This window comes from Carcharhinus amblyrhynchos, chromosome 1 (assembly GCF_965287045.1).
Source record: "Carcharhinus amblyrhynchos chromosome 1, sCarAmb.v2.hapA, whole genome shotgun sequence".
In the NCBI taxonomy this organism is placed as follows: domain Eukaryota; kingdom Metazoa; phylum Chordata; class Chondrichthyes; order Carcharhiniformes; family Carcharhinidae; genus Carcharhinus; species Carcharhinus amblyrhynchos.
In genome coordinates this window covers 44,123,032-44,148,253 of record NC_137324.1, presented here as the reverse complement: position 1 = coordinate 44,148,253, position 25,222 = coordinate 44,123,032, and positions in this window count along the sequence as shown.

Genomic DNA, 25,222 nt, shown 5'->3' with positions numbered 1-25,222 from the left:
CACTCAGTGAAAGGTTGCCAAGTTTCAGAAAACAGAGCTAAAAATCAGATCAGGCCAGTTAGCAGGTATGGGGATTGTGATGTGAATTCACCAACGCGCCAAATGGAAGTGATGCAGACAACATTCAAACTTTGTGCTGCCTGTGCCATCTCCATACAAGTTGCCAACATTAGAACTGCATGCTCAGCAGGGGACCAATTGCATACTAGGCTAGCACAAGTTATAACTGGCCTGTTCTTTATAAAGGCATCTTGCATTTTTGAAAGGGATGTACAGTCTGTCTGCAAAAGGTTTTTGGAAGTAGCTGGAAAAGATGTCCAGAGCAGGAAAAGTAAATGGACCAATGGATTAGCAGCATAGAGAGAGACTTCCAAATCTTTAATGGTAACAGGAGGAAAGAAATCATCTTCTGCAGGGGCCAGGAGACAACTGGACCAATGAACCTGGGAGCAGGATCAGAGGTGGAGTGAGCATTAACATGTGGCCTGGATGCTGGAAGGCTGATGTTGTGATTATGGATGGGATTTTACAGCCTCACTCAAGTGAGGCTGGAAATTCCCGCTCGAGGTCAATGGACATTTCCATGTCTATCACACACCCGCTCAGATTCTGTGGTAGGTAGGGGGGGGTTGGAATTCTGATGACTGTTTTCCAATTTTATGAGTGGCAGGACCACAAAGGATAGACTCCTGATATCAACAGAATGGAATATTTACTTTGGTAGTTAAAACAGCAATTCAACTGAATTTTACATACAAGCATATGTGTGAGCATAGGAGTTAGAACCAGGAGTAGGCTATATGCCCTTTGAACCTGCTCCGCTATTCAATCAGATCATGATTGATCAGATTTCAACCTCAACTCCCCATTCCTACCTACTGCTAGTAACCTTTCATTCCTTTGGTTATCAAGAATCGATCTAATTTCTGCCCTAAAAATATTCCAGCACTCCCCTTCTACTGCCTTCTGAGGAACAGTTTCGGAGACTCACAATCCTCTGAGGAAAAATAATTCTCCTCGTCTGTCTTGAACGAGAGACCCTGATTTTTAAAAATTGACACCTAGTAGTGGATTCTCCTGCAAGGGGAAGCATCATCTCTACATCAATCCTGTCAAGACCCCTCAGAATATGTTTCAATCAAGTCGACCTTTACTCTTCTAAATGCCAATGGATATGAGCTTAACCTGTTTAACCTTTCCTCATAAGACAAACCACCTGTTCCTGGTATCAGTCTAATAAACCTTCTCTGAACAAAGGCATATGACGGGACAAGGTGGCATAGTGGTTAGCACTGCTAGTGCCAGGGACTCGGGTTGGACTCCCTGCTTAGGTCACTGCCTGTGTGGAGTTTGCACGTTCTCCCCTTGTCTGCATGGGGTTCCTCTGGGTGGTCGGGTTTCCTCCCACTGTCTGAAAGACATGTTGGTTAGGTGCATTGTCCTGAACAAGTGCAAGAGTGTAGCGACTCGGGGAATTTCGCAGTAACTTCATTGCAGTGTTGATGTAAGCCTTACTTGTGATCAATAAATAAATGAACTTTGAACTGTGTCCAATGCGTTTAAATCCTTCCTTAAAAAAGGTGACAATACTGTATGCAATACTCCAGATGTGGCCCCACTAATGCTTGTATAACTGAAGCATAACCTCCCTACTTTTGCATTCAATGCCCCTTGCAATAAATGATATCCTACTTACATGCTGTCCCTGTGTACTAGCCTTTTGCAATCCATGCACCAAGATACCCAGATCTCCCTGCATCTTAGAACTCTGCAATCTCTCACCAGTTAAATAATAAGATAATGAGAACTAGAGCTGATGGGTGGGGTGTTGTTGTACCCGGCTGACCACACTGTCCTGATGTCTTTTGAGACTTAAGACTTCTTTTTCCCCCTGTTTTAAATGATTTTGAGGGGGGGAAGAGTGTGAAATATTTTTCCATCACTTTGTTTTTTTAAGGTGATCTGCGCTGGATGCACATTTTTCAATAAGCTTATTTTATATTTTTTTCTTCCAAAATGGACAATTCCACATTTTTCCACGTTATACACAATTTGCCAGATCATTGCCCACTCACTTAACCTATTTAAATCTTTCTGTAGCCTCCTTGTGTCTTCTTTGTGTTTATTCACCTATTTATCTGTGTCATCAGCAAATTTAGCAACAGTACCTTGAGTCCCTTAGTCATTTATATCAATTGCAAAAAGTTGGCGTCCTTGCACTGATGCTTGTAGCACATCACTCATTTAATCTTGTCAACCAGAAAATTACCCATTTATTCCTACCCTCAGTTTCCTGTACACCAGTCAACCTTTAATCCATGCCAATATGTTACCCTCGCCTCATAAGCTTTTATTTATCAAAATAATCTTTGATGTGGCACATTATCAAATGCCTCTTGGAAATTTAAATGCAGGAGATCCATCAGTTCCCCTTTATCCACAGTGTATGCTCCTTCTTTAAATAACTCCAATAAATTGATTAATTCTGTTGGTTTTCTACCTGTGCTTTGTCTGGTTAAAGGAGAGGCAAGGAGATGAGAGTTCAGTTATTTCCTCCAATCAGTCATGCAAAGAACAATAGTGTAGTGACATGAAGGGTGGTGTATGAAGATTGTTGGGAACTAGCAGAAGCATTCGAAGGTCCCCCAATTCAGATTGAGGGGCCTTGTTGTGATGGAGCGAGGGAGCACAGTGGGGTAGTGTCACTTACTCTCAAGGAATTAGCTTGGTTAAAGGTCTGGTGTAGGGGTGCAGCAGGGAAACTGGACTGAACTGCATGCACAGGACTTGGAGAGAATCCACCTGCCATAGGCCAAGGAGGGCACCTGATTAAAGTATATAAAATTTTAAAAGGAATTCGTTAAGTAAATGTGGACCAAATGTTCCCTCTTATGGGGAAATCTAGAACAAGAAGTCCCAGGTATAGGCTGTGAGGAGGGTGATAAACTTGTGGAACTCGCTGTCCCATAGCATGGTGGAGTCTAAATCATTGATTGGTTTCAAGAAGGAGATAGATATATTTCTAATTTTAAAAAAAGGGATACAGGGATATGGGGACAGATGGGGAAATAGATTTGAAACCAGAGAGAGATCAGTCATGATCTGATTGAATAGCAGAGCAGGCTTGAAGGTCTGAATTTGCCTACTTCTGCTCCCAATTCCTATGTTCCTGCATCCCTAAGTAATCCACACCGTCTTTGTGCCCAACCCTGAGGTGCAGGAACAGGTCGGTGGGGGTGGGGGGGGGGGGGGGGGGGTGGTACATCCAAGGCGTGGAGGGGGCACATCAAGAATAAAAGGAGCAACAAGAGGGTCAGCCTCTGGGTGTGCAGACCAGAGTAGGGCTGTGAGGGATACATCATCTGCCTTCTGCTCAAAGAGGCCTTTCCCAGGAAACAATCTGCCAGATAAAACTGAATTATACCTAGACGTCCATGCAAGACTATCAGCATAGATAGTGCTCCAGGGAAGCAATCATTGATCTCTCACCATGTTTCATACACTCTGAGGTTGGTGAACTCCAACTGGATGACATGGTGGCACTGCTGCCTTACAGCGCCAGGGACCCGAGCTCAATTCCGGCCTTAGTCACTGTCTGTAAGGAGTTGCACATTCTCCCCATGTCTGTGTGGGTTTCCTTCGGGCTTTCTCCCACAGTCCAAAGATGTGCGGATTAGGTTGATTGGCCATGCTAAATTGACTCTAGTTCCAGGGGCATTAGCAGGGTAAATGTGTAGGGTTCCGGGGAATGAGCCTGGTTGGGATTATGGTCGGTACAGACTCGATGGGCCAAATGGCCTCCTTCAGTACTGCAGGGTTTCTATGACACCTGATGCCAATGGCTCTGAAGATCACAGTGATTCCCAACATTCTTGTATTCTGTCTAGCTCCACTGGAGAGATATGTGGCAACTACAAGGCTGCTGTCCATTGTTACATCAAGGATAATGCTGTGCATAAGAGGGCCAACACCTGTATGGCCTACCAAACCATTTCAATCAGGCGGAGAGGTCCATTAGCTTTGAAGCTGAATTCTCCAGGTACAATGTGCCATCAACTGCACACAGCATTCTCTGCCCTTACTTGACCCCAGCCAGCATGAGGGAATATTTAAGGGCTAAGAGTTTCCCATTTCCTCATCCCAATACTGCTTGCAGTGAGTTCAATATACCAACGGTGGACATGCTAGTACTATATCTCTTGTGAACCAGAAGCACTCTTGAACCCATACATTAGTTCACTCAACGACCGCAGTTTCCCCATTCCACCCACCAGGTGAATTGTAATGAGTTGGGGGTTGCGGGGACCATGAAAAGGTTTGCTAACCTTGGGCAGGATTTTCCCATTTTTGAGACAAGTATGGCCGGAAACTTCCACCCAATGTTTTCTACAATCTGGAATTAAAAATCTAATGATCAACATGACACTATGTCATAATAGTTCACTAATGCATGAATGTCCTTTAGGGAAGGAAATCTGCCGTCCTTACCCAATCTGGCCTACTCTGACTCCAGATGCACAGCAATGTGGCTGACTCTTAATTGCCCATTTCCATGTCGTCATCAAGCCTAGGGCAGTATTGTCTGCACTCACTAATGTTTCCCACCCCGCTGGGAAGATTCCCAACAACAAGAACCAGGTGTAATGGCCTTGCTGGTGGGAGCAGAGACCATTGAGACCTCCACTGGATGTTGAGGCAAGGGGGTGTCCCTTGGGCAGTGCCAGCATATCATTGCCCAAGGGACATTTGTTGGAGAGTCTTTTGTTACTGTCAATGAGCATGGAAAAATTTGATTCTAACTTATCACAGGACTTCACACTGAGCTTAGAGCCCATCCTTGCAAAGTAGTTCAAATGGTGGCCATTTCCATGGTAATGCTCAACATTGATACATTGTCTGATGGCTCCCATTGCAGCATACGTGGAAGACACCTAATATCTGAGTGTTGCAGTGAAGGTTCAGGCTGAGGTCCTGCAAACTCTGCCTGTTGCCCTGTAAGCCCAATTAGGTGCATGAGAGCTCAAACTGTTGCCATCATTGCTGGAGATGTGAATGCTCAAAGACTTTTACAGTAGTGGAGCGATCAGTGCTCTAACAAGACTGTAGGATTGCTGAGGAAATGACCCCGGGGAGTTTGAGTGGCTTCATGAATCACAATCATATTGTCCTCAGGATGACAGTCTTCATGCTCTCAGGGCTACCAAAGAATCATAGAATCCTACAGTGCAGGAGGAGGCCATTCGACCCATTGAGTCTGCACCTACACAATCCCACTCAGACCTTATCTCAATAACCCCAAGCATCTACCTTAGCTAGTCTCCCTGACACTAAGGGGCAGTTTAGCATGAACAATCACCTAACCCACACATCTTTGGACAGTGGAAGGAAATCGGAGTACCCGGAGGAAAACCTTGCCGACATGGCGAGAATGTGCAAACTCCATACAGACAGTGACAAAGCTGGGGTTTGAACCCGGGACCCTGTCGCTGTGAGTCAGCAGTGCTAACCACTGTGCCACTGTACCACTCTTCAGTGTTCCTGCTGCTGCTTGTCGGCTAGCCTGTTACCACCCATGTTGGGTTGATATACTCTAAAGCTGGGCTCTTAAGGCTGACAGCTGTTCGATAGCATCCACAGTTTTCCACATTGAAAGTCAGCAATCTTCCACGAGTCAAGCTGTAGCACTGTGGGAACATGAGGACAGCTGCAAATCTTAAAAGGAATAACATGGTGAGGAGAGACGCCATCCCCTGGGTTCTGGCCAACATTTATTCTTTAATCAACATCACTGAAAGCACATTATCTGATCATACAGTCATAGAGATTTACAGCATGGAAACAGGTCCTCCAGCCCAGCTTGTCCATGCTACCCAGTTTTTACCACTAAGCTAGACCCAATTTCCAGCATTTGGTCCATATACCTCTATACCCAATTTACACATGTAACTATCTGAATACTTTGTAAAAGACAAAATCTGCTACTGCCTCTGGCAGCTCGTTCCAGACATTCATCACCCTCTGAGTGGAAAGTTTGCCCCTGTGGACCCTTTTGTATCTCTACCCTGTCACCTTAAACCTATGCCCTCTAATTTTAGACCCCACTACTTTTGGGAAAAGTTGTTGACTATTTAGCTGATCTATGCCCCTCATTATTTTGTAAACCACTATAAGGTCACCCCTAAGCCTCCTATACTCCAGATAAAAAAGTCCCAGTCTTTCCAGCCTCTCCTTATAACTCAAACCGTTAAGTTCCAGTAGCATCCTAGTGACTTTTCTGGACTCCTTCTAGGTCATTATTACATGGATTTTGCGGGAGCTTGCTGTACATGTATAAGTCGGTTACCACATTTCTTACATTGCATATTAAAGTTTTATTTATTTATTAGACACAAGTAGGGTTAGGTTAACACTGCAATTAAGTTACTGCTAAAGTCCCTGAGTTGCCACACTCCAGCGCCTATTTGGATACACTGAGGGAAAATTTGGCATGGGCAACGCACCTAACCAGCATGTGTTTCAGACTGTGGGAGGAAATTGGAGCATCCGAAGGAAACGCATGCAAACACGCGGATGAACGTGCAGACTCGACACAGACAGTGACCCAAGCCCATCCTGGGTCCCTGTCTCTGTGAGGCAGCAGTGCTAACTACTGTGTCACTGTGCTTCCCTATCTAGCCATGGTCCCAAAGAACCAAAAGCATCTCACTCCATTATAGAGAGGCATTTGAGTTACTTTTACCTTTCAGGGGTACCACTGGGACAAGATGAGGAGTCAGGGCCTCCAAGAATTACCTTCGGCATTAAGAGAATTGAACCCACTTGATTGACATCATTCCTCATCACACACTAGCCATCTAGCCAGTTGAACTAATTGGCCCCCTATTTCTGACATTACAACAGTAACTATACTTCCAAAGTACATTGGTTGTAAGTGATTGGTGACATTCTGAGTTTATGAAAGGTGCTATACAAATGCAAGTCTTTCTTTTTTTCTCTTCTGACACAAGTTTAGGGTGCCCAGACTGTCACCCTTCAAGAAGAGACAATCAGCATGCGTCACGCTCGTAGATGTGAGGGCAGACCTTCTGCCTTTGTTACCCTTTCGTAGTTCCCATTGTGCTAAGGAGCGGAATTTTGTAAACTTTGTCTTTCTCCGCTCATATCTCCCCTTCACCAAGTTGACCTGCATCTGTCGTGCCCTGTGCTAAGACTGACTTGTGCTGCTGTCATTGAGTTATGTTCTACTATTATTTCACATTCTACAGCTAGCTTCTTGGACTTTGCAAAATTTATAGAGGGCCAAGTGGCTCATTAGCTGCTTCTGAAGCGTGAAAAGATCATTACTGCAGGTATATTTGATTGGCTGCTACGTTTTCATTGCTGCTTATACATTTGCATTTCTCACAGTCGGCACAGAGTTACACTGTTTGATGTGATGGTTTTAAAAACATGCTTAACACCTGTCTTTTCACAAACTGAAGTGCATCAGGTCTCACGCTTAGAACTGAGTTTGGAGCAGAGAAATCTAGGCTGAAGTTAGCTTTTTGAATTCGTCTGCAGATTAACCATCTCAATGATGATTTGCATCTTGGGGGAGGCGGGAGGAAGACAGTGCAGCTGAAGGAGTGACAAATATCAAAGAACCCAACAGACATAATAATCAATATTAAACTAAAGAAAATAAATTGCTATCATTTTAGCTGGGGCTAAGTTTTGTTCAGACCTACTGTATGAACAATCGCAGCACAGTGTAATAGCCATCTTATTGCACTCATGAGGGAGACATTAATAACTCACTTACGACTTTGTCACTTATGCATTATTAACTCTCAGTCACTGACAAAAATGGCAATTCTAGAGTTCTCCCACTGCATGTCACCTACTCTCTATGTCAAAGGCAGGAGGAACATCCAAAGCAACAGGGTGACCTCTTTAAGCTGAAAGGCATTTTTCATGTTTGCCTTCATATATTTTTATGATTCATTATTAATCTTCTTCAGTCCTCTGCCCAAAGGCACTTCCGACCTGCAGCGTCATGACCTTCACCACGGGCAGGACAAAGAGGCAGGTTCCAAATCCACCTCAACTAGAATGGGATCAAACTGTGGCCTGCAGACACCAATCTAATCCACAGTGGCCGTCCAGCCAGTTGAGCGAACCGGTCCCCAAGTTTCTGTCCAAGTTGCTGTGACAACATACACCTCTATATGGATTTTGTGGCCTGGGACAATGCATAATACAACCTTCTTTCCATCACATGGTTGAGTAGGAATCTCTTCCTCTTTACTACCTGCCATAGAGTTAAAGTTTATTAGTCGCAAGTAGGCTTACATTCATACTGTAATGAAGTTACTGTGAAAATTCCACACTCCGGCGCCTATTCAGGTACATTGAGAGAGAATTTAGCATGCCAATGCACCTAAACCTGCACATCTTTGGGCTGTGGGAGGAAACTGGAACATCCGGAGGAAACCCACACAGACATGAGGAGAATGTGCAAACTCCACGCAGACAGTGTGACCAGAATTAAACCCAGTCTCCTGGCACTATGAGGCAGCTGTGCCAACCACTGTGCCACCACGACGCCCTAAGGCATACCTTGGAAGAATTCACAAATTGATATTGTGAGGAACAATGTATTACTTAAAGTTTGATTTCTATTTGTATTTGTGCATTAAAAAAGGTGGAACATTCAACTTTTATTTAGTTTCTTTCACGAGTTCAGTGCCATGAGGTCTGGAGAGCCCCAGCCCAGAACTTGATGATCAAGGAAGGTTTGTTTGTGAAATCTGATTTGATAGATCCTAACTTTGTTATTTGTTTTAGAAACAGAGGAGGAAAGTTACTGAACAAATTCACAAGAGTTTATTGATGAAGACAAAGAATAAAGCATGTATTAAACAAGGAAAAATGAATTATATTACACCACGTTAGTGATTCAAACCTACACTATTCCTTTCATCCCACAGTTTTTCTAGATTTCTTTGTAAACATTCACTTTTAATGAGGTTTAACCCTTGAAGTGAAAAGATGGGTTACATGTACTTACCCAATCTTTTGATTTTGATTTGATTTATTATTGTTATGTATTGGGATATAGTGAAAAGTATTGGGGTGGGGGTTGGGGGGGGGGAAATTCTCCCATCCCGATGTATATGTTTTTTGGCGCGATGGGATGGGAGAATCGCATGTCGGCCATTTTGCAGGATGCGCACATCCTTCCCAATGCATGCGCGTCTCCCAGAGCCAGAGAATAGGCGCAGTCAGTACCATGCTGGAAATTGGCAGGAAGTGATTTAAATCTTTTCAAAATCTATTTTAAATATATTTTAAATGTGTTTATCGGGTCCGGCGCGGAACTTGCCAGGCTTGATAGCATCTGTCTTCCCTCCAGGGGTATTTCACTCTGGCAGGTTTCAGAGTAGCTCCCCACTTTCTGTGAACTAGTGGGAGCTCCATCAGAGTAAAGGGGAGCAATCAGGGTCCCCAGGGACTCGGGTGGCGGGGAGGGGGGGGTGCAGAGTGTGGGCATAGGTATCTTGACACTATCCAATGGGCAAAGCATGGGGGAACCTCGACACTGCCCACCAGGCATCAGGCAGTGCCAAGGGCGCAAGGCCTATTATGGGTGGGGCCTAGGGGCGATTGGTGGGGTTGGGAGAGGCATACACAATTGGTTAGGGCTGAAGGGTGGCCAGCGATTGGGGTGGGCTGGTTGGTGGTCTGCCAGGGGGGTCTGCCTCCGCAAGGGGGTCAGAGATGGTGTGGGGGGAGTCCGCCGGGGTGAGGGGGGGTGGGTGGATCGCCACTGCTGGGTGCAGGGGGCTGGACATCGGGGCGCTGTGGAATGGGGGGGGTCAGGGCTGTCCTGGAAATTGTTGTGGGGGCTGTGATCGGGTGTGGGGAAAGCTGGAGGACAGCATTGTGGGGGTCCCAGGCTGGCCAGAAAAAGGGGAGACTGACAGATCGAGACTACTGTGCAAACGTTCCAGAGCTGTCAGACTCCAGCGCTCCGGTGTGATTAGCACCCCCCTTGCCCACAGTCCCGCACCCTGGGTTTTTAATGATATTCACGATTGTGACCTCTGCAGTGCACAGGATGCAGAGATTCAAGGCTGAAGTTGCACTGAAAAAGCAGTTGTGATCCAGAACAGTTTTCTTGTCAATTCAGTACTTCCGGGAGAATCGTCCCCTATGTTTTTTGGACACTTTACATACCTACACATCTTTGGTCACTATGGGGCAATTTAGTATGGCCAATCCACCTAACCTGAATGGTGGCACGGTGCCACAGTTATTAGCATTGCTGTCTCACCGTGCCAAGGGACCTAGGTTCAATTCTGGAGTTTGCACATTCTCCTCATGTCTGCATGGGTTTCCTCGGGGTACTCCCGTTTCATAAGAACATAAGAACATAAGAAATAGGAGCAGGAGTAGGCCATCTAGCCCTTCGAGCCTGCCCCACCATTCAATAAGATCATGGCTGATCTGTCGCTGCTCAGTTCCACTTTCCAGCTTTCTCCCCATAACCCTTAATCCCCTCTCTTATCAAAAACCCATCAACCCGCGTCTTAAAAATATTTAGCGAGGCAGCCTCCACCACTTCAACGGGCAGAGAATTCCAGAGATTCACCACCCTTTGAGTGAAGAAGTTCCTCCTCAACTCCGTTCTAAACCGCCCCCCTTTTATCTTGAGGCTGTGCCCCCTAGTCCTACTGTCTTTTTTGAGCGAGGTCCCTCTGCACCGTCGCCTGCTGCAGTTTTTCGCCCCGTAAGTAATAGTCCTTCCTACCATTCTTCCTACCTCCCTTGGTCCAAAGATGTGTGGGTTAGGTTGATCAGCCATGTGAAATTGCCCCTTCGAGTCAAGGGATGAGCAGGGTGAATGTGTGGGGTTCCGAGAATAGGGCCTGGGTGGAAATGTGGTTGGTGCAGACTCGATGAGCCAAATGGCATCCCTCTGCACTTTAGGGATTTTATGATCTTTCGACTTTGGGAAGAAATCAGAGCATCCGGAGGAAACCCTTGCAGACATGGGGAGAATATGCAAACACCACACATTTACCCAGTGCCAACATTGAACCCAGATCCTTGGCGCTGAAAGGATAAAAGAAATAATATAAGTTTGAATCATTTTCCGGTGCTTGTTTTGATATCTTTCCAAACTTTTTGTCAGTGTAATGTAATTTATTTTTCCTTCTTTAATAAATGCTTTATTGTTTATTTTAAATGCTCATCAGTGAATACTTGTGAATTTTTTCAGTAACTTTCCTCCATGATTTCTGAAACAAATAACACACTTCAGATCTATCAAGCCAGGTTTCATCCTGGGATCCAAGTTGTCCAGTATTAGCATCCGGTGGGATTGTAAACAATATTCAATCTACTTCGACAAACCTTCCTTGATCATCAAGTCCTGGACTGGGACTTGAACCAGGAGCTTTTGGCTGAGAGGCAGGTGACATTGCGCACTGTACAACAAGATCTCTTCCATCAGTGATACTGACGTGAAACATAATATAAGATTGGGGAAAAACACAGCAGGTCTTTCAAGAGGTGGAAAAAGGAAAGAAACGGTAATGGGTGAGATGGGTGAGAGAACAACAGGAATTGTTGTTGAAAGGAGCTAATGAGAACAGCGCTCTATAAAATGTGAGAATGAGATAAAACTGCTGGATACCGGAGAGCTGTTGATTCCCTCCTGAGAAATATTGTTCAGGTGGCCCCTACAGCTTTCTTTATAAAGAGGGCTGCACAGAAATATTTCATTTGAAATCTGGCAGTCATCTTCTTTTGTAATCCTGCCCATTATTCTTCCAGCAATGGTCACCAGGCTAATTTCCTCCAGTATGAACACACTGATCCCTAGGATGTTTGCAACAAGGACTAGGGGCTCTCTGCTTCAACTGTGCTTCTTATTTGATGACCTTGTTTAGAATAGATTGAGGCTTTACACCTGTTAGGCCATCATAGGCACCCCAAAGTTGGACTGAGACCTAGAATTTCTGCGTCACAAACTAATTTCCGGTCATTCCCCCACAGACTCAGCCAATGAATCATGATTTTTCAGACTGCATCCATTTTTTTTGTTTGTTCAGGGCTGATGCTGCTGATGTGGGGCACAAAGGCAGCAAAATTAATTTAGGTCAGACAAATATAAATAACTTAATTTTAATTATCAGATGCTAATTTTTCCAGTATGTTTTTATATCCATTAATAGTCATAGAATCATACAGTGTAGAAGAAGCTCCTAGGCTCATTGAAATCTGCACAGGCATGCAAGACCAACTTGACCTCCCACCTAACTGAATAGATTTTTTTTGTCATATATTTTGTTTGCCCATCTTTTGACTTGATTTGTTGTTGTCACATGTATTGGGATTCAGTGAAAAGTATTATATCTTGCGAACTATGCAGACAAATCATACTGTTCATAGAGTACCTAGGGGAGAAGGAAAAGAGAGGATGCAGAATATAATGTAAAAGTAAAGTTATTTATTTGTCACAAGTGCGGCTTACATTAACACTGAGATGAAATTACTGTGAAATTCCCTTAATCGCCGCAGTCCGGGTCAATGCACCTAACCAGCACATCTTTCAGAATGAGGGAGGAAACCAGAGCACCCGAAGGAAACCCTCACAGACACAGGAGACAGTGACCCAAGCCAGAAATCGAACCCAGGTCTCTGGCACTGTAAAGCAGCAGCGCTAACCACAGAGAAAGATTAACTTAATATAAGGTAGCCCCATTCAAAAGTCTGATGGCAAGAGGGAAGAAGCTGTTCTTGAGTTGGCTGCTTTGTGGATTCAGATTTTTGTAGGGGTCTTTGATTATGCTGTGTGCTTTTCTGAGAGAGCAGAAAGTGTAAACGGAGTTAATGGGTGAGAGGTAGGTTTGTGTGATGGAATGGGTTACATTCATAACCCATTGTAGTTTCTTGAGGTCTTGAACAGAACAGGAGCCATACCAAGCTGTGACACATCTGGAAAGGATGCCCTCTGTGGTGCATCTGTAAAAATTGGTGAGAGTTGTAGCAGACCCGCTGAATTTTCATAACCTCCTGAGAAAGTGGAGTCATTGGTGGCAGGGCTGAATGCCCTACTCCTGCACCAATATCCTATGTTCGTATGTGAAAAGGAAACCAGAAAGGACCAGATAATTTCCATATCCTTTTATAATTTTCATTTCTTCAGCAGGATAAAAATCTTTCACAGATAGCAATCTTCTGCATCCTCCTCAGTTAGGAATTCCATGGAACAGGCTGTCAATGACTGTCAATTTATATAGACAAACTGGAGGAGGGGGCTGAGTGTAGGGTGACGAAATTTGCTGATGACACGAAGATGAGTGGAAAAGCAAATTGCGTGGAGGGTGTGGAAAGTCTGCAGAGGGATCTGGATAGGCTGAGCGAGTGGGCGAGGACCTGGCAGATGGAGTGTAGTGTTGGCAAGTGCGAGGTTATCCACTTTGGCAGTGTTATCGGACAACAAATTTTATGAAATTGGGCACACAAAATGGAAGCAAACTAAAGCTACCCTCAGAGCCCTCCACTAAGAATCACAAAGTAACAGACACCGATCAGTAGGCAAGAGCATGCTTTTAGAATGCAAATGAGGGCTAGCACATAAGGGAAGCTGGACAGGATGGTACCTACAGGAACTAAATCTCCATCCCATCAAAATCACACCTTTAAAACAGTCAAACAACCCATGGAGACACCTAAAATTAGCATAGTTAAGGAAACATTCCTGGCTCCTCAAAACCTCTTTTGAGATCAATGACACACCTATGGTTCAAACCCTGGAGATTCTAGGCTATTAAATAGCCAATCAGACAAAACAATTAACACACACCTAAAACAATTTCCTCAACATTTGGAAACATCAAGACATCTAAGGTCGAATACTATAAATAAGGTATTAGCATTTGAATCACATACTGCACCGAAGTTCAGGTATAACTATAGCCTGCTGCAAGGGATGGACAGAGCGCTTTCGGGACAGTCCGATTGTATGTCCTGACTGCGCTTCTCCATCGACGTAAAAGAAAATAAAAGCTGTGCCATTATTGGACTTCACCCTGAAACCGTAGTGGTTGTTTCATCCACTCGCGCTAACAGCGGAAATAATAGTAGGAAGGATTATTATTTAAAAGGCGAAAAGCTGCAGCATGCTACGGTACAGAGGGACCTGGGGGTCCTTGTGCATGAGTCGCAAAAACCCAGTCTGCAGGTGCAGCAGGTGATCAAGAAGGCAAATGGGATGCTGGCCTTTATAGCGAGGGGGATAGAATATAAAAGCAGGGAGGTCTTGCTGCAACTGTACAGGGTACTGGTGAGGCTGCAGCTGGAGGACTGTGTGCAGTTTTGGTCACTGCACTTGCGCAAGGATATTTTGGCCTTGGAGGGAGTGCAGAGGAGGTTTACTAGGCTGATACCGGAGATGAGGGGGTTGGACTATGAAGAGAGACTAAATAGACTGGGTCTGTACTCATTGGAGTTTAGAAGGATGAGGGGGGATCTTATGGAGATGTATAAGATAATGAAAGGGATGGATAGGGTAGAGGTAGAGAGATTCTTGCCGCTTAGAAAGGATAGCAGGACTAGAGGGCACAGCCTCAAGATAAGGGGGGGACAGAGATCGGAGTTGAGGAAGAACTTCTTCACTCAAAGGGTGGTGAATCTCTGGAATTCTCTGCCCGTTGAAGTGGTGGAGGCTACCTCGCTAAATATATTTAAGACACGGGTAGATAAGTTTTTGATAGACAAGGGAATTAAGGGTTATGGGGAGAAAGCGGGAAACTGGAACTGAGCCACTTCAGATCAGCCATGATCTTATTGAATGGCGGGGCAGGCTCGAAGGACTAGATGGCCTTCTCCTGCTCCTATTTCTTATGTTCTTATGTTCAATCAGATCCAATATCCTTGCACAGTCATCACGGAAAGTTACTTTGACCATGGCACAGCAAACTCAGTAATGAATTGGAAACCTTCTTTGCAGCAAGGCTGATAGCTTTAACCCTGCAAATCTATCATATTATGCTATAAAAAGTGAAAAGTGGGCAGGATATCTCAGAGTGAGGCTTGGTGTTTGGTGGTAAGTGACTTTCCTGTTCTGAAATCACCTTGAGTATATTTTCTGGTGAATACAGGCCCTCATGGTCCTTTGGCTGATGTTACAATAGCTTCCAGTATCTGCTGTAAGGAACTAAAATGTGCAATTCTTTTATGGCTGTTTACATTTCCTGTTTGGAATTATTTTAACAAGACCCACAATGTGGACCTCTTAGAATATGAGCTCCCAGATGTAAGTTTGTCCATAGAATCCCTACACTGCAGAAGGAGACCAATCAGCCCATCGAGTCTGTACCGACCACGATCCCATCCAGGCTCTATTGCTGTAACCCCACATACTTACCCTGATAATCCCCTGACATTAGGGTCAATTTAGTATGGCCAATCAACCTAATCCACACATCTTTTGGAGTGTGGGAGGAAACCAGAGCACCTGGAGGAAATCCACGCAGACATGAGGAGAATGTGCAAATTTCACACAGACAGTTATCCAAGGTCGAAATTGAACCTGGGTTCCTGGTGCTGTGAAGCAGCAGTTTGAATCACTGTGCCACTGTGCCGCCTCCAATCAGGAAGCCCAGCATGTGTACACGATGTGGAGTGTCAGGATTACTGGGCCTTTGGGTTCATCGCCTGCAAGAGGAAATACCTGCCTTATTGCTATCTACTATGCAAACAAATCTAAATTTGGTGAAGGGAAGCCAGCCTCAGGGGAACTATTTCACTGCTCAAGACTGTGGAAGGGTAGCAGAGTTGATAAATGGAGGTTCATGCATGTATTCAGAACACAACCATAGTGCTGTGTGACACTCTGACAACGAACTTCAGAAAGAACTGACTGCATCTGATGTGTCATATGTACTATGGGTGTGAAATTCAAATCGAACTCATGGCACAACTGAGATGGATCACTCCTAGTGGGGTTAGAAACTGAGGCAGAATACCACAATTCCACCCTATTTAGGAAGGGTAACAACATTTTAGTTTTGAGTCAACTTCAGTCCATATTCCCTACCTCCGGGCACATATTGAGAGAGTTCCTCAGCTTCCAGATTGCCTTTTGTAAGCTACTCCTGCCCCTGTTTCTTGTGATATTGGGACATAGTCCAGTGAGTTAGCAGTAGATAATCTACCTCAACATGTCTTGGTGACAATTATCAGCAGTTCTGTGAAGTAAATCAGCAGTAGCCTTAGAAACATGAAGCCTGAAGACTGCTCCTCTGTTTGAAGAGCAATACATTTCAATATGAATGCACTTGGATTGGACATGGCACCACTGCAACCTCATTGGTGGCAAGGCAGGGATTATGATGCAGAAGTCACCCATTGGTAAGGTAGGCCTGCCCAACTGCATAAAATCATCTCGCCAAAACATTGGATGCATTCAAGAGGCAGCTAGATACAGCACGTGAGGCGAATGGGATCAAAGACTATGGGGACAAAACAGGACTAGGCTATTGAGTTGGATGATCAACCGTGGTGGTGATGAGTGGTGGAGCAGGCTTGAAGGGCCAAATGGCCTCCTCCTGCTATCACCAACTAAGATTTGGCATGAGTCACTGTGGGACTTTGAAAGGTTCTTAAACATCCAATGGGAAAAATAATCAGTCTGAAAGTGAAACAGGCACTTTCCACGAGAAGCCAGCTTCCTTTCTCAAGTAGTACATTTCAATGTGAATGTAATTGGATTGGACATGGCACTACTGCAACCTCATTGCTGGCATGACAGGGATTATGCCGCTGAAGTCACCCATTGGTAAGGTATGCCTGCCCAACTGCATCAAATCATCTCACCAAAACATTGGATGTATTCAAGAACCAGCTAGATACAACACTTGGGATCAAGGGTTATGGGGAAAAAACAGGATTAGGTTATCGAGTTGGACAATTAGCCATGTTTGTGATGACAAACTCAAAGTGTGGTGACACTCAAAGGGTGGTGAATCTCTGGAATTCTCTGCCCGTTGAAGTGGTGGAGGCTACCTCGCCAAATATATTTAAGACACGGGTAGATAGGTTTTTGGTAGGCAAGGGAATTAAGGGTTATGGGGAGAAAGCGGCAAAGTGGAACTGAGCCACTTCAGATCAGCCATGATCTTATTGAATGGCGGGGCAGGCTTGAAGGGCTAGATGGCCTATTTCTGCTCCTACTTCTTATGTTCTTATGTTCTTATGAATGGCGGAACAGGCTTGAAGGGCCAAATGGCCTCCTCCTGCCCCTATCTTCTATGTCTATGTCTATTGTAATTAGCCATAGCTGTCTTCACTACTCTTCAAACAGAGGAGCAGCCTTCAGGTTTCATGCTTCTAAGGCTACAGCTGATTAACTTCACAGAACTGTTGATAATTGTCACCAAGACATGTTGAGGTAGATTATCAACAGCTAACTCATTGGACTATGTCCCAATATCAGAAGAACATGAGAAATAAGGGCAGGAGTAAGCATTTCATCTAATTGAATATGCTTCCCCCATTCAATAAAATCATGGCTGATCTGATTGTGGCTTCAACTCCACTTTCCCTGCCTGGCCCTCAAAACCCTCGACTTCCTTATAGATCAAAAATCTATGCATATACCATTACACAATGCCTTTTCCTTGCCTGTTACTTTTTTATTTATTTCTGGGGCTGGGCATTGCTGACTGGCCAGCATTTATTGCCCATCTTTAGTTGAGCATGGAGGGCAGCTGATAGGCAATAGCGTTCCTGTGGCATTGGGGTCACATGTAGGCCAGATCGGGTAAGGGTTTCCTCCACTGAAGGACATTAGTAAACCAGTTGGGTTTTTCTGTCAATCAACAATGGTTTCGTTGTCATCCATATGTTCTTAATTCCAGATTTTTTTTATTGAATTCAAATTCCACCATCTGTCGTGGTGGGATTCAGACGCAGGTCCCCAGAAGATTTGCTGAGTTTCTGGATTAATAGTCGAGCGATAACACCACTGGGCCACCGCCTCCCCCAGTGATACAGATTTTCCACCCATCCGCTATTCTTACTATCCTATGATTCCCTGGTGACAAATAGCAATTGACTTGGGCACAATCTTTCTCCACTAATGGTTGAACCAGAGTTGATCCTTTGTCTTGACAGCGTTTGAGGTCTGAGCTTACACAAATTTGCTCACAAATCTGTTACTGCCGATTCATTACAGTGCCTCATGGTTCCCCAGTGCTGGATAGCCATAACTATCCTAACTCTGCACAATTCTGTGGTACTGCCACACTACAGCCCTGATTTTAATCTAACTTGCCTGATAGAAATAGTGCATGCTTGGCCTGTTTTGCACCAAAGAATTGTTACATGCAAAGGACTTCAACAAAACAAATTAATGGACCCAGTTCCAGCCAGATTGGTGGAATTAAAACTGGGGCTTATATAATAAAGAACAAAGAACAACCCAGCATGGGAAACAGGCCCTTTGGCCCAACGAGCCCGCGCCGCCATTTCAACAAAGCATTTTCCTGCCCCGTGTGTATGTGAATGGTACCCCTAATGTAGCCAGATTCAGGGGAGAATAGTGTAGGGTCAATTTGGTACACCAATCAGCCTAAGAGCACATCTTTGGGGTGTGGGAGGAAACCGGAGCACCCGGAAGAAACCCACGCAACCACAGGGAGAATGCGCAAACTCCCACAGACACAGGCCCAAATCCATGTATCTGCACAGCTAGCAGTGATAGTCACTGAGCTGTTGTGGTGCCCGTCTGCTGGTCCAGGATTAAGCACACACAACGACACAAAGTATTAGGCCACTCTCGAAACCTCCAAGAGCAGCCCACGCACGACCCACCGTGTGCATACCCCTCGTTTGACATAATGTTAATGTCCTCATCATAGGGATGCTGTTAAGACTGTATGGTGGTCACATCTTCTTTTGCTCTCTTTGCTTGCAAATTGTAAAGATGGTGTAAGCAACATGAGGAGGAGGAGAGGGAGAAACAGTGGCACAATGCATGGCACTGCTGCCTCACAGCTCTAGAGATGTGGGTTTGATTCTCAGCTTGGGTCACTCTCTGTGTGGAGTTTGCACATTCTCCCCAAAGTATGGGTTTCCACTGAGTGCTCCGGCTTCCTCCCACAATCCAAAGATGTGCGGGTTAGGTGCATTGGTCGCACTAAATTGCCCCTTAGTGTCCCGAGATGTATAAGTTAGAGGATTACTGGGGTGAATGTGTGGGGTTATGGGGATAGGGCCTGGGTGGGATTGTTGGTGGGGCAGACTCAATGGGTCTCCTTCTGCATTGTAAAGATTCTATAACATTGAGTCATCTCCTGGAAGACATTCTGCACTGCAGTCCTCCAAGGAGGTGTCCTTGCATGTCAAAAAATTATCCAGTTCATAAGAAACATCAGAAATACGAGCAGGAGAAGGAGAGAGGTTTCTTCAAGTCTATTCCACTTTTTTATAAAGACCATGGCTGATCTACAACCTCAGTTCCTCTTTTTCTCCCAATCCTCATTTCCCATCATTCCCTCAGAATCCAAAAATCTATCGACCTCAATCTGGATTTCATTCAACAACGCAACACCCACAGCCCTCTGGGGTAGAGAATTCAATAAAAAACATCACCATCTGAATGCTGAAATTTTTCCTCATGTCAATTTGAATGTCTGCCCACTTAACCAGAGGGTATTCTCTCTGCAGTTCTAGGTTCTCCAGCCAGGAGAAGGAAACTGGAGATTTCTGATCCTTCTGAAGTAATGATCCATACTACTCAATATGTCCCCAAAGGACAAAACTCTTATCCGATGAATTAATCCAATGAATCTTTGTTACATCCCCTTCAAGGCAAGTATGTACATCTGTGGTAAGGAGAAAAAATCTGTACACAGTAGGTTGAAATTGTCCACTGCAGTAAACTCTCACTATTCGTATACTCTGCCTCACTAGCTATCTTCTCAATCAAAGACTGCTTGCATCCATTCTAGACTACTGGTAGACTACTGAATAGTTTGTCCCCATCTTCTTCAGTAATCTCTTCACTTGAGCATCTATCATAAAGTAGCTCTGATGTATTATCTCAAAACCTACAAGTAGAAACTGTTTCTAGTTTTGGCATGATGGCACAGTTGCATAGTGGTTAGCACTGCTGCCCCACAGTGCCAGGGACCCGGGTTTGATTCTGGCCTTGGGTGATTGTGTGTAATTTGCATAATGTCCACATGGATTTCTTCCAAGTGCTCCGGTTTCCTCCCACAGTCCAAAGATGTGTGGGTTGGGTGAATTGGCCATGATAAATTGTTTCTTAGTGTTCCAAGGTGTGTAGGTTAGCGGGATTAGCCATGATAAATGCTTGGGTTTATGGAGATAGGACAGGAAGGTGATATGGCGGTGGACTTGTTTAGGATATTCTGACAAAAAGTCTGTGTATGCTTGAAGGGCCGATTAGCTTCCTTCTGCACTGTAGCAATTCTATGATTTACTTTCTCTGTATTTATTTTACTCTATATTGGACCATTTCACATATTGTCCTTTTTAACCTATGAAATTGCTGTCAAAACTGATTGACCCACACCCTTTTCTACCCTAACGGCAAGCATTGAAGTATTATTCTGCATAGAACATTTGGCCAATGCCCAGAAAACTTTGATTGAGGGCGAAGCTCCTGGCCATAAAAATGTCAACCCTGCCAGCGACAGCAACATCCTGAAAATGAAATTAAAATAAGGACCAGCTCCACAGCCAAATCATCAACACCAGAAAAGATTTTTGCCACTGTTGCTTACATTGAACTAGGTTTCAGTATTTTGTAGGAGGTTAAAATTAGGAATGTCGGAATGGCAATGGAAGGATGTTTTGAAATGAGGAGCGACAGGGAACACATTTTCAGGCAAAATGCAGATATCTGTAGAACAATCAACCAATCTGTGTTTCATGTCCCCGGTGTAAAATAAGCTGTAACATGAGTTGTAAACATAGTATAATAGATTGGAGAATGTAGCTATAAATCGGTGCCTCAAATTAAAGGAGTGTTTATGTGGCTCGATAGTGATAAGAAAAGACACAAGATAACAGTTGTTGCATCTTCTGTGGTTGCATTAAGAAAATAACAGGAGGTGGGAAGCCATGGGGTAGAATTTAATGCCCTCCCATAAACTGACTTTGGAGGTGAGGGGGGCAGGAGGATGGTGAATGGGGATCCTGACACTCCCCATCTCTGCTCCAAATAAATTCAGGGCAACAAGGCTTGTGAATAACTTTCTTGCCCTGTTGCCATTTTAGGCCCTTCAGTGGGAAATTCTTGTCCACTTAAGAGGCTCATCCTGCCACAACTGGTGTTCACACGATGGCAAGTGGGCCATGCGGGAAACCCAAAAAGCAAACCCTCATTCAAAGGCATTGTATGCCTGATTGAAGGGCCTGGCAGTGGGTGGTAGGGTGGGGCTTCTGAGAGCCACGCCTCTATCCTTGCTGCTGATCCTTTCCTGCTCCCACGACCCCCATTTCACAACCCCTATCTTGCCTTTGTTCATTTGTGGCTTGGGTTCCTCGTTGAGTTTGGGCTCAATGTTGCCAGCAGCTGTGGTACAAAGGGTAGACAGATGGGATATGAAGTGGATGATGTTGTACCACTAACACAAATCAGCCATGTGTTAGACACTTGAGAAAGAGGGTGGAATCGTGAATTGGATTCATATATTTAGGGCTGAATTTTATGTCCTCTCTATGTCTTCCATTCAGGAGGGGCAAGTAAAATGGGATGGGTGTATATCCTGCTACCTCTCTGGCTACTGCTGAACTCACCTCCATAACACAGGGTGTGGGTAGGTGCTAAAATTGGCAGCCTACTCATCATATTCAAATGAACAACTAAGGGTCAATTATGCTTGTTATTAAGCTTTCTTTTCTGCTAAATTGATCCCAGTGTCAGGGGGATTAGCAGGGCAAATATGTGAGGTTACGGGAATAGGGCCTGAGTGGGATTGTGGTCAGTGCACACTCGATGGACCGAATGGCCTCCTTCTGCACTGTAGAGATCCTATGATTCTATGAACACACTGCACACACAATGATATATTTCACGTGGACAGCAGGGTGGAAGCAGGGAGCAAGTTGTTTTACATAAAATGTTTAAGGGGCTGGAAGGAAAGTGGGTACCCTTTGCTAATGGCAAAGTGGCCAGCCACCCTTAGATTCAACCGCCCACCCCCTGCCCCCACTTCCTTCCTACTCATTCCCTCCTTTAAGCCCCCTGTCCCCCACCACAGCTCTCCTCTCAATGCTCCTAACCCCTCCTCATCCAAGATCCTTGGGCTTGTCTGCTCAAGAGATTCTAGACTATGGACTCCTCTCTTCAGCAGCAGTCCAGCAGTAGCCATTGATGCCTTTGTTGTACTTCAGGGACTGTTGGCTCATCCTCTCCTTTATCTGACAGTCTTCCAGGAAGTTGATTATTTTTTACTGAAATGGTAGATCTTCAATGTCTTTTCAGTTATTGATACAGCAGTTGATGATACAGATGTGACACTGATGATTTAAAAATCATCTTCTTCTGAAGTTTTAAGAAGCACCAATTTCCTCAGAGAGCCCTGAGCTCTCTCTTCTGATCCCAGAAGGTCCAAAAATCGATTCTCTTCAGTGTTCTGTTTTGGATCAATCTTTCACTCCAAAGTTTTGTTGTCCTTACAGTTCAGTTCACCCAGAAACCTACACTCCTGTAATGCTGACAGCAATATGATAAAGTCTTTTTCTATTCTGCAGAGCTCAGGGGAAGTGATGGTCTGGTGGTATTATCACTGGACTATTAACCCAGAATTCATCCAATGTTCTGAAGACTCAGGTTCAAATCCTGTCATGGAAGATAGTGAAATTTGAACTCAATAAAAAAAATCAGGAATAAAGAATCTACTGATGACCATGAAACAATTGTCGAAAAAACCCTCATTGTTCACTAATGTCCTTCAGGGAAGGAAATCTGTTGTCCTTACCTGATCTGGCCTACACGTGACTCCAGAGCTACAGCAATATGGTTGACTCTCAATTACTCTTGGGAAACTAGGGATAGGCAATAAATGCTGGCGAGCCGGCAATGCCCATGTCTCACGAATGAATAAAAAGGTTGATTTGAAAATCCCCAGGAAATGTCAATTGCAAGGGGGATACAGGTTCAAGGTGAGAGGGGGAAAGTTTAAGGGAGATGTGTGGGGGAAGATTTTTATGCAGAGGTTGGTGGGTTTCTGGAATGCGCTGCCAGAGGACGTGCTGGAAGCAGGCATATTAACAATATTTAAGAGGCATCTGAATGGGTATATGAATAGGGAGGGAACAGAGGAATACAGTTTGAGTAAGACTCTTTTTTAGTTTAATTAGGGCATCATAATCAGCACAGGCATGGAGGACTGAAGAACCTGTTCCTGTGCTGTATTTTTCTTTGTTCTTTGACCAAATACTGCCACAATATTTAGGGCAGATCGTCACACCTCTGGCTCAATTTTACTATTTTGATTCTAAAGTGGTGGGTGGACTTGAATCTGGTAGTGTTTCAGATTCGACCTTGTTCTCCGGCGCCCCCGTACACGTTCTGTCTGAAAAAATATCTGAATCACGCTGCACAAGCCTGTGGGTGGGGCTTATTATGCCTGAAATGCTGCAGCTCTGATTGGAGTCTTCAACTGCGCACGCGCAGTGAAAAGAAATGGAAGAACACTCCCTTACCACATCGCTTCCAGGCCCGATAACGCCTCCCCCCAGCTCCCACTGTCATTGCTCCATCCCCACAACATACCTGATCCCTTCACTGTCCCCACCCCCGCTGCCCAGACTGATCGCGACCCCCTGACCCCTTCCCCCTCACCGATCACATGCAGAGTGGCAGTGGATCCCCCCGCCCTGCACTCCCAGCCCCTCTGCCTCCCTACCAGAGAGTGATCTGACTCATCTCCCTCCCCCCCCACCAGAGAGCCTCGCTCCCCTCCACCAGAGTGCCATCTGACCCTCTCTCCCTGCCCCCCCCCCGACACCAGAGAGTGATCTGACCTGCCCCTCCACCCCTTACCAGAGAGCCATCTGGTCCGTCTCACCTCCCCCCACACCAACAGAAAGCGTTCTGGCCCGCTTCCTCCCCTGCCCCCTTCCTCTCCACTACCACCTATCTGAGTCGGAGAGCAGCCGGAACCTCTGGACTTACCTCCTCAGAAGCTGAAGCACCCAAATTGGACCTTTGCGGACCATATCTGTTTCACGCCAAATCTGGTTGGGCGCATATGGTGGTAAAGGGGGAAAGTGTCTTTAAATTTGGATGTGCATCCCATTAAGCCATTAAGGCAGCTTTCACCTCATGGGCTCTGTCTGGTAGGAAGAGGCTGGCAGATGGGGTGATGGGATGTGGGTGGGTAGCTCCTTCATGTGTTTCCTGAGCCCGTGCATGCACTTAAATTGATGTCACGCCCATTTCGGGCAAGGTCTGATGGCCCCTTGTTAAAGGGGGAATGAGTGCCGAGACAGGTGCAGCTCGCGCTTCTCGCCTCATGCCCAACTTTATCAAGTTTTCATACCTGAAAACAAGGGCAACGTGATGGTAAAATCAGGCCCCTCATACCTGGAGTCCATTTCTGAACCAAGGCTGTAATGAGGTCAGGAGCTAAGTGTTCTAGGAGAGGTGTAGTATTAAGAGTTAGCAGATGGAATATGCTAACCTGTAACATAAATGAGGGGCATGGACAGAGTGTATAGGGAGCAGTTGTTCCCATTAGGTGAAGGGTCAGTTACGAGGGGACACAAGTTAAAAGTGAGGAGTGAGAAGTTTTGGGGGCATTTGAGAAAAACCTTTTGTACCCAGAGGGTGGTGATGGTCAGGAATGCACGCCCGAGGAGGGTGATGGAGGCGGGATGCCTCACTTCCTTTGAAAAGTATCTGAATGAGTACTTGGCATGTCATAACGTTCAAAGGCATGGGCCAAGTGCTGGCAAGTGCAGTTATGTGGGCAGGTCAGGGCCTTTCATGCTTCTATGCAGACACAATGGGCCAAAGGGCCTTTTCTGCACTATAGTATTCTGTGATTCTGATTCTGTGCCTTTATGAGGATGCACTATCGACACTAGTCAGTCATGTGGTAGACTCTCAAGAGTGACGTTGGATCCTGCTTACTCTGAAAGCAGTTTAGATATAGCACTGATAAACAAGTGTTTAGCCAATGCCAGAGTA